Genomic DNA, 11,487 nt, shown 5'->3' on the forward strand with positions numbered 1-11,487 from the left:
TTTAATTTCAAATGTATTTAAACTTAAGTTGTAATAGCTTCCAATTTAATACACTTAAAAATATGCAAGTGATATTATGTTACAGAAGCTAGTCAAAGAAAGAAAAAAACTGAGGAACTTTAGAGGAACTGGCTTATGATGAAAGTCTGTTGATTGAAGCAAAGTGTTTGACTGTGGAGGCCAGGGATCTGAACTCATAGAAGTTCTAAGTACTCATTCTAAACACTCATAAAATTCTAAGTAAATCCTATCATCTTTAGGATAGGTTAGATGTAATAAAAATATAATTTTATTTTTATTTATAAAAATAAAAAATAATTTCTGTCAACTCAACAAAACCCCAACCAAACAACTCTGGCAAGCATGTAGCAGTAATAAGGATATAGAATTAAAAAAAAAATAGAAAAGAATGAGAATATAACATAAGTTGAAATTACAATCTTATTTAGAGTATTTTGTTCACTATCTGTAGCTTCACATTCTTCTCACTTAATTGTAAGAGTATCATTGAAATGGCTGAATTATTAAAGTAGACCCCCCCTAACCCTCCAGAAGGTAATTAATTTTTGTTTTGGAATTTCCCGAGTTTCCCTATGGATAGCCTGTGTCTTTCCACTGAATGCAGAACACTGAAGTAAATACGGTCTTAACTTCAGTGAGGTACATAATGTAAAGTGCAATGAACCCTTGTCCAAATCTGAAATACTGAAGTGGTAACTCAGAATGAGGCAGCACTGTGGAAGCTGGGAAGCATGGGGAAAAATCCTGCATCTAAAGAACAACTAGAAAGAATGATATGGTTTAAGAGGACAGTGAGTAAGAGGGTATATGGTAATTGTACATTGTAAAATAACACTGGAAGTAAGTTGGAACCCTTTGTTCTTCCTATCACATAACAGGAACAAGGAAACATTCTGTGAAATTGCAGGATAATAAATTCAAAAGTCATGCACAGAAAAAGAAATAAAATCAATAATTACAGTCCTAGAAATCAGAGGTGGGAACAAAAAAGAGGTTAGTCAATGCTCGTGGGTGCCACGGTATTTGGAGTAAATAATAAAATCACTAAATGCTCTGTTCTGTAAATCTAAGTCCTGTCTTTTAAGAACTCTCCAGGCTTAAACATTTATTTTGTGAACGTCTCTTGCTTATATAGAGCCTAATAATTACAAATATTGTATAAACTCAACCCCTGCTGCTGATTTTAGATATTTTTTTAACTGTGTTGTCCGTACACTACTGCGTTCTATTTCAGAAACTTTCTGACCTTTCAGAAACCTCCCCTATAATGAGAAACTGACACTGTTTAGCTTCCTTTTCCTTTGTTAGATTATTTTCTAGGTCACAAAGTTTCACGTGAAGTGTTAGTCATGAGCACTGCTGCTAGAGCTAAATGTGCTGTGATTATGAGAATAAGGAAAGGTCACCCTGCTTCCAGCCAGCCCCCTAGCTCTCTGACGGTGGCCGATACCTGTGGCCTCGTAAGGAGTTCGAGAACAGGATAAGTGTGCATCTGCTGTTTTTTCCTGGAAGGAAACTGTGTATTTGTTGCTGGAGTTCTGTTTGATTTTTGTTTCCAATTCCTATGACAATTTTGAGCAGCCTGCAGGTTTTGAAGGTGCCTTGGAAGTAGCTAGCTGGTATTGATGACTTCTTTCTCTATAAATCATGTAGTCTAGAGAATATCAAAAGAATTTCAGTGACTGACTTCCACTGAGATACTTCTGGGCCTCTTCCTCTTTCCTCTCTCCCACTGCCTGCAAACCATTATAAACATGCTCCCACTGATACAACTGAAAAGTGAATATGATTTTAATGAAGATTTTCTCATAGTAATATCATCAGTTGAATTATGATACACCTTTACACATAAAGAAAGCAAAATTTAATCTGCTATAATTTATTATGGGAGAGAAAGAAAGGGCATTTGCTCAAGAGAAAAATGAGAAATAGATGTTTACTATGGAGATCTATCACCACTGTTAATCAACAGTATTCAATCTTATCTCAAGATTAAAAATACCAGTATAAATAAGGAGATGATATGATAAGCAATTTGAGTCATCCTTAAATCTAGTGATCAGCATATAGTATCCAAGACTGCAGTACCCTAATGCAGTATGTAGATCCGAATTCGCTAACACAGTTAGATCATTAGATACACAACACAGATACATTTTTATCTGGCAGTGTTTACATTTTGATGGCTGCTTTTTAATGCCGAAAGGTTATATATGATTCTCAAAGTGACACAACATACATGTTGTGACATTACCTTTTTCTTAGTGATTTGAGGGCTCCATGCAAGTAGGGCCAGAAAGCCAAATTCTTTCCTTTGAATCATAAATACATCATCCCTGAGGTTTAAAAAGATCTCTGGTTTAACTGAAGAATTGGAATTGTAATATGTAGCTTGTATTGAAATCTGTACTGGACGCCAGTCTGTAACGGGTTACGTGGCCTGTGTCTGGCTTGGTTGTGAAGGTGCTTGTTGCTTCAGCCCTGCCTGGTGGGGGAGCAGAACGAAGGTAGCTGGTTCAAGGTCACTAGCACAAACACATGATGCAAAGTGATGCAGACCGAGTTAGGAGGAACCCAGACTCGGTGTAGAAGGAAACAGAGAAGTAATTGTAGTTTGTGTGTTTCTTTCAGATACAGAACACTGCACTGTTGAAGAAGCATTCTCTCTGTCTCTCTCTTTCACGGAATATAGCTGACAGTTAAAATGAAAATAAAACTGGTCATGTAAAAGTAGATCAAGGACATTTTCTATTTGTTTAAGAGGGAAAAAAGTAAAGCATGTGGAATGTTGAGATCATAATTTAAAAATTTTCAGAAAGGGCAGTAAAAATTATTTTACTGAACCTCAATAAGGGAAGTATTAATGTACTGCTCAGTGATTCCTCTTTTCATAGTGAAATTTAGATGAAGGATAATTAATAAGCAGAAGTAAAAATTAAAACAAATACGCACTGCTTCCTACCTGCATTAATATTAATGTCTAGATCAATAAGTCTGAAAATTTCTCTGGATACCTACAATAATAATGCTTGCTTTGATAAACACCTAATAACTCTGGAGGTCACAGAAGGAAAAGGTGAAGCAGGACATTTATGAGGTAAGGGACACAGGGAAAAGTTGAATTTTGTTGATGCCCATGTGTGATGTTGACTTCCCAAGTGTGCCATGAAAAAACCCCTACTCTTTCAGGAAAAACTTTGTGGAATATGTTTGTAATTTGTGAGCTATCTTAACAAAATCTTAGTGCTTTATTTCACTTTTTCTGAATTTATAGTGGGCCTACTGTTTATGAATCATTATCAAGTACAGTCCTGAGAGGAAAACATTTTGGCAAAAAAAAATCAGTAGTAGATTTCCCCATTTCAAGAAAATTGGGCTTTCAGTTAATTAAATAACAGCCCTGTATTTTTTTAATAAAGGATTTTTTAAAATATTTTAAAAATAATTTTTCTTTTGCAGATGATAGAAAAGATGGAATGTTTGGGAACACTGAGTAAAAGAATCCCAGGTTATTTGCTTATATTTAATTTCAGTTAAACTGCTCACCATTGCCAAAAGGGAAAGATTTTTGTGCTTTGGCTTGTGTCTGCTTCTTCCTCATTTCCCTGCTCTGGGACAGATGGTGCCTATTTCTTCCCTTGCCCAAGCTGTGGAGCTTATTGGACCTTCAGTGGACCTGTTCAGCTTAGTAACTCAGTAGAAATCTATTCTGGTATTTTTTGCTGGCCTATGAGAATGATGTCAGGAACAGTTCTGTTGACTGTTAAAGACAGCACAAAGCAAGTGGCAAGCTGTGGCAATGGGGAAGCAGAAATGAATACCAGCCTCTCATTCTAATGATGAGATCACTGACGTACTGAATGGTTGAGGTTGGAAGGGACCTCTGGAGATCATCTGATCCAGCTTCCCTGCTCAGCCAGGGCCACCTACTGCTGGTCACCCAGGACCGTGCCCAGGCAGCTTTTGGACATCTCCAGGGGTGAAGACTCAGACTCCACAACCTCCCTGGGCAGCCTGTGCCAGTGCTCGGCCACCCTCACCATGAAAAAGTGTTTCCTGACTCTCAGAGGGACCCTCCCGTGTTTGTGCCCACTGCCGCTGGTCCTGTCACCGGGCACCCCTGAGAAGAGCCTGGCTCTGTCCCCTTTGCACCCTCCCACCAGGTGTTTGTACGCACAGATGAGATTCCCCTGAGCCTTCTTTTCTCCAGGCTGAACAGTCCCAGCCTCTCCTCATGGAGAGAGGCGCCAGTCCCTTAATATTAGTTAAGTTCTCAACATTTCTGCTTCTCAATAATAAGATGATAGGTAAGCTCACCACATCATTTGAAACCATGGGCTCAGTTCACTGAAGCAGCTTAACAAAGCTTGATGCCTGTTCTCAAATCCAACTCCACAGTTTCTCACATATCTGAAAATCATATAGGAAATCACAGTTCTTTAGGCTGGGCACAGTTCTCCAACCTGATCATAGCAACTTTGCTGACCGTGTGGTTTTCCCAAACGGTCATAAACTCTGGTTTGGTTTAAAATGTCCATTTTTATGAAGACTTCTTTTTAAATAGAATGGTTGGCGCTATGTGTGGACAACTAAATATGTTAAAAATTCAAATAGCTAAATCTATTGAGCTGTCAATTTTCAAAAAATGTGAACCTAATGAAAACTGATTTTGTTTTCACTCAGCATAAATATTTTAATTTTTTTAAGCTAATAATCATGGGGGAAATCTTGCCTCATTTGTTAGTGCATGCCATGCTGCAATAGCATATATACCTGGAATTTTGTCATGTATAAGCAGCAGAGTTAGAGGTACAGAGATGACGTACGTATTTTAGGACACACAAATATTTACCACAATTTCATGCAGGAATACCACATTCTCAGTGTTCTGTTTGTCAAGGTGTTAAGCTATTGTTTGTAGACTGCAGTGATCTGTGGAGAAAACTGCTACTGAAAAAGGGGGGAGACAATCAGGCTGGAAGGAGGTCAAAAGAGAAATACCTCAAGGGTACACTTCAGGATCCATCTTGTTTAATAATTTCATTAATGCTTTTGGCATCCACAACTGATTGCTGATGATGCGGAGTTTGGAGTCACCATCCATAGAAAGGAAGATTGCATCAGAAGGACTTGCTGACACTGAGGACTTGTGTAACATTAGCATAGCGAAATTCCAAGCTGTGAAATGAAAGACCATGCAATAGCAGCAAAACAATCGCCTGTGAGCTACAAGCTCATTCACTGAAAACCAGTGGAAAAGGGTAGGATTTGGCTACGTTACTTGATTACAGGATGAGTATTGCAATGGGTTCTGAGATGCGGCCATAAAAACAAATGCCATTCTGGAGTGTCTTGGGCTGTACGTTTCAGAGATGAGGAGGTACTGTGGCCAGCCCGCAAGGCTTAGTAAAACCTCACCTGTGTGTATGCGCTGCTGAGCTCTGTTAAGAATTGATTAATTCAAGCTTCTTTCCAGAGAAGGACTGCTCAGGCCGTTTGGGACAGCCTGTCATATAAATGCAGATATATGTCATATAAATAAAGTTCAGGTTAACCCAGTTTTGGTTAAAAGAATGCTGAAAGAGAGTATGATTGCTTTTATAGGGTAAAAAACATCAGCACAAACAACAGTAAAGGGCAACGCTCACACAGCAATAAATAGGTTGTGAACTTTCTGATGAAATTTAGGCTAGAAATTATATGAATATCCCTAATGAGCAGAAAGTATTTGACATAACGTTTTCAAGACAGCGGGTGGTAAATCTGTTCAGGCAGCATAAAACGTGCGTGGAAGTCCATTGTCCCAGGAGACTGTGTTTGGTGACCAGGGCAGCCCTCAAGGTCTTACCTTCCTGTACCTCTTTTCAGTATTACCTGCATTTCTGTGCATTTTTCTTCACTTTGTAGACTGGGGTACAGTATGTTAAACTTGATGGTGTCCTAAACTGAGATTTGTCTGGTGAACAAGTACCAGAACAAGTTCAGAACAAGTACCTCTGATTTTCGTATCGCCTCTGCTTCAGGACTGCAGCAGACTGAAAGCAGAAATGGTCTGTCAAAATCTCCAGCAAGGAAACAAGGAAAAGAGTAGCAATGTGCAGCCGAGGGGCAAGTGATAGGATGGAATCCTTAGTCCCAGACACAAATTCTCCAGCAGCTCCCAAAGAGGTGGTGCATTGCTATGTCACCGTGTTGAACCGTGCCTCTGAGGTGACTACAGCAGTTGAAATTCAGAAAGCTTTTCCAAATGACTTGTTTACTGTGTGGATTCTTATTTTCATGTAGCAGATGAAATTAATAACTCTTCTCTGCAACTGTCACCTTATTTTTCTGTATTTCCAAAAGCGTGACTTTGTAGGAAACGGCAGTTTTAAATACATTAGTCTGACAAAATCTGGGTCCACTGCATAATTTTATTTGTACAGCTTTATTCATGAGAGTAATGTTCTAATCAGTTCCTTTCTTGTTTCACTTTAAAGTTATCATGATAAAGTTACCTTTTTTTCAGTATATTATTTCATTTTAGAAAGAGTTCTTGAAAATTCAGTCATAGTAACTCTGGTTGAGGCTTCCACATGCCAGAAATTTGCCAAAGCAGTTTGATGTAGTTAATTATTAAATATGATAGTGTCAAATTATTTTGCATGTCTGGGAAATATCACTCTTCCTGTTTACACATTCATTTACCGATCTTAGTTTACAGCTGCTATTTTGGTACTGTGGAAGTGCATGCCATGTATATGCTGCACCTTGTGGCCTTTGGAACTTCAGTAAGATAAGCAGGAATCCAGTTCAGATTCCCTCAATTCAAAGTAGAATTTCCTCGAATCAAAGTAAATCCTTTCTACTTCAAAGAATCTCTGTTACTTTTTACACCTGCAGCAAAGGACCACCTCTTCCCATTCCACTCCACTACTGTTCAATTGACTGCAAAACATGTACTGCCTGCCTTTTAAATTGACATTTGAATACTGCATGCAAACATCTTCAAATTGATCATAACTTCTAGCACACTTAGTGCAAACGTTTCAGTACTAATGTAATACATGTTTTTAAAAGCCCAAACTAGCTGAAAACCAGTTTTCAAAAAATTTTTCCCCAAAAATGAAGTTTCAACAATTGTTTTTGCTTCAGCACAAAACAAAATTAAATTGGGACCGTCGTAATTTCTTCTAAGTCAGGATCAACATCAGAGCATTCACCTGAAATATGAGATTCAAGATCTTGCCTTTGCACCAAATTAGGCAGATTATTGATATTATCACCAGCCCTGAAGTTTTCCCTTCCTTTGTGGCTTTGAGCAGGAATACTGTTCTGATCATGTGATGATTTCCTAAACCATGATTCATAAAAATATGAGTGTTCTAGTTAAATGTGTTGATTTCAATCAATTGTAATTATCCAACAAAACCCTCCACCACCTCTAGTGCAACATTCTTAAGTATCTGCAGGATTTAAACTATGCATCAACAACGACACAGTACTGACTGTTACCTCTTTTTTTGTTGTTGATCAAATGGCCATAATCAGTACCTTAAGCCATAACTTGTGTTGGCGGGTTTTGTTTCTATCATAATTAATTAAATTATTGGACTCTGGTTTACCTGATTTAAGTTCAAAGTAACTGCTATTATTACACGATTATCGTTGCACGTCAGCCAAGGTTCACTGTTTTCTTTACCATAATTTAGATGAAGGGGGAGAAAAAGAAAAAAAAAAAAAAGGAAAGAAAAATTTTGCCGCCGGAGAATCTCAGCTGCCCTCTACAGCTCTTCCCCCGGAGGGCTGCGGCCCGCCCGACGGCAGTGGCGGCGCTCGGTCCGGCCGTGCTGCCGCGGGGCGGCATCCTGAAGGCAGGCGCCAAGCCCCGGGAGCCGGGGCCCGTCCCGCGGTGGGGCGGTGTCGCCCCCAGAGCTGGAGCGGCCCCGGGCCGCGGCGGGTGCGCGCAGGGACTGGCCTTGCCGCGGCCCCGCGCCGCGGTGGGACCGGCCGCGCCCCTCGGGCGGGGGTCCCCGCCCCACAGCCCGCGCGCGGCGGGGCGGGGGACAGGCTGCACCCGTGCGCGGGCTGGGGGGCTCCCCACCTGCCGGGATCACGGGCGCTTCCGAGCAAGTCCTGGGTGCCTGCCGAAAGGGGAGCTGGGGGGGCATCGGGAATTCTGTCGCTGCTCTAGGTGAGGCCCACCGGACCTGCCGATGTGAACGCGCACACATTGCGCTAGATAAGGCAGGCATGCATTTCAGAGGCATGGCACACGGAGAATCAGGAGATTCCCTCTCCACAGGTCAGCCAAAACTTAACATCAGGAAGCATCTAAGCCTAGATACAAACCCAAGAAATAAATGTAAAATCATGCTAGAAATTGAAACTGTTCTATTTCGCTGCCTTAGTTATTGAAGGGTAATTTGCTTTTCCCCTAATTTGCTGTTTGTTTTGCTTTCCCTCACAGGTTAAATTACAGAAAGCTGAATACCCATACACAGAAGGCACGCACTTTTATTTCCTTCTTTTTTTTTTTACACACTTGATCTCTGAAATCTGTAGTTATGGTTTCTGACACAGTATTCCCCCAGCCTTTTTAACAAAGAGCAACATGGCAACGGAGTTTTAAAGATCAGCATATACAATCTCCTTTATGCCTAGGAAAACTAGTAGTGATTTGTGTCTTGAATGTAGTTTTTGCATTTGTGTCAGGCTGGTGTGAGTACCTGGAGGAAGGGTATGTGGTGAAAAATGACACAGCTGAATTTGAAGGGATAGAGAGAGTGTCATGCGGGAGCTGAAATACTAGGATGAAACATCATACACAGCGTTTTGAGTGTCCCTCAGGTCTCAGTATTTGGGATTTTTGGTGAGTATTGACAGGAGACATGCATGAAAAGGAAGGAGGGCTGAGACCAGGAGAACGGGGAAGTAGGAGTGAGATGCCAAAACCATGGGAATGCAAACGATAGAAGAGGGAATGTGTGGAAGACATAGTCTGTCACAGGTGAAAATCTGTGCAGCCATCTTTGACTAGTAGCAAGCCCTGAAGAGTCACAATACGCAACAGAAGAATTTTCATTGAAATTGGAGCTTAAAGAAGGACTTCTAATATACATGGCATCTCATAAAAATACTTTTTTCCCCCCTGAACATAGTCTGATAAAATGTATTAGGTATCTGGTACTATGTAACAACTTCTTTCTTCGTCCCATTCCCTTTTCACTACCCATTACACTGAAAGCTCCCACAAATACAATCCCTTAGGGAGGGGACTGCCTTTACCAGAGGTAATAGGTGTGGTGGTTAATGTTTGCCACTTGCACCCTCCCAGTCCTACTAGATTAGCTGCTAATCTAATATAAATGTGAAAACAAACGTGAAAACAACAATAGCAACAACAGAAAAGAAAAGCCTCACAATCTGCTTGGAAGATCTGCCGTGAGGCTAAAAATGAGGGATCTGGTAAAACTTCCCTCCACTTACTGGCCTTAAATTCAGTTGTGTCTTGAATTGGTTCATGAAAAATCCAGCTAATTTCCTCTGCCATCCTACCTCCCAGTCAAGTCCATTTCCATCTGCCTCTTTGATTCATTCATGCTCACCCTGGTCTTCATTTTGTTCACTCACTGTAATGTGTGCAGGCTGAATTAATGCATTGCTTCTCAAAGTGATTTCAGAGGTTCATATTCATCATGCTGTAACATAATGCTCTGCAATATTACTCAGTCCAGCAATATTTGTCCAGCTTCATGCAGAGTAAACTTGCTCAGCTGCACTCATGTCACTTGGAGAGAAGCTGGCAAAATATCAGCTGCTGAATCAAGTAAATTCACTACAAATTTGCATAGTTCTACATTCATCTGCATATAAACCACATTAATTTTCACCACATCATACAGTTACATTGGTACAATGCCAGTCACAAGAATTACTGTTCTGTTTAACTATGTATATAGTTGGAATTATGGCATAAAAATATATGCTGGAACTCTGTTCCTTTCAAAATCTTAACCTTAACCTGCTTATGCATTTAATAGACAATAATATAAAAAGAGTGCATTTCCCTGAGGAAAGACAGGAATGATAATAAGTGATTTATGATGGTTTATGTTGCCTGAGGAGATTTTTCACGGTTCATTTGCCAGATCGTCACTACTTAGATTTATTTATTTTCATTTATTAAAGTTCTGGGTTCCGCAGGAATGTGTTTCTTAATTTCACCTCAGCTTAAACACATTTATTGTAAATGTTAATATTGAAAGTTTAATTGTAACTTCACCTCTGAGTCAGGACAACTGAAATACTGTGCGTGTTTTCTAGAGAAAACCAATAGAATTTTAAAGATTTCAGTTTATTTGTTGGGGTTTTTTTTAACTGAAATTGTATTTTACTTTTCACCACATTTTTTAAAAAAATCCCCAAGAAGTAATCTTTACAGGACACCGATCATGCAAAGGTGTATAAGATAGTACTAATTCTTTTCTCTAAGCAATTATTTACACAACATTGCCAGAAACAACAATAGTGGAGGTCTTTCAGTTAAAAATAAACAAACAAACAAACAAATAAATAAATAAATCAATCACACAGGGCACGAAGCCATTCTTTTACAGTAAGTAGAAATCTTCTTTGTAGGATTTTTTGGAGAGTCAGGAAATATCAGCTGCTGTGCGATATGGTATCTTTATTACAAACATAGTACTCCAGCTAATGCTTTTTGTTACTGATACAGAATGAGGTCATAGGAAACTACATAAGGGCTTCCATCAAGAACTTTCAATAAAATAGAATCTATTAATAAATACATAAAGGCAAAGTATTATTGTACAACAATATATTCTGTACCTCATTTCATGTGTATTCAGTGGACTGTTGGTTTAGCATGCATTCAGGTGCATACAGGAGATTCATGATTGTCAGGTCATTCCTCTGTCCTGTGTCATACTCACGTACTAATGAATTGCACAAGAATTCCCTGATATGTACAGTCATTTGATATGCACCCTACTTTAAAAAAAATCCATAAGCAGTTGGATGACAGTTCAAATGTCACAGATGCTCCTTGAACCATTGATTTGTTATTGTTAAACGAAAAGAGTTTGTTGGCATTTTAACAGTGTTGTAAACCTCGTTTTGAGAAGATTTTTGTGACAAAAAAAATTATGCACTTTTCTAGCAGTTTAGACCAAGGCCTTAAAAAAATCTTTACAAATCCTAAAATTCTCACACCACCCCTTTAAGGTAGCTCGCTGGGCGTTATACTTTCAGCTGAGGAGGTATTAACATTAGCTTATCCGTGCTGAGGTGGTGCTTCCAACATTTTTTGTTTGCTAATGATGGTTTATCTCCACCAACAGACTCGGAATTGTCATGTAACTTGGTTGCCGTTGCCACTATTGTCCCGAGTAGAACATTACCTAAGGGCAATCAGAGGAGTGATCTTGGCTGCAGCTCCTCCAAGTGAAGCGTGAGCCTCTCTTA

The sequence above is a fragment of the Falco cherrug genome, chromosome 3 (assembly GCF_023634085.1).
Source record: "Falco cherrug isolate bFalChe1 chromosome 3, bFalChe1.pri, whole genome shotgun sequence".
NCBI classification, from domain to species: Eukaryota; Metazoa; Chordata; class Aves; order Falconiformes; family Falconidae; genus Falco; species Falco cherrug.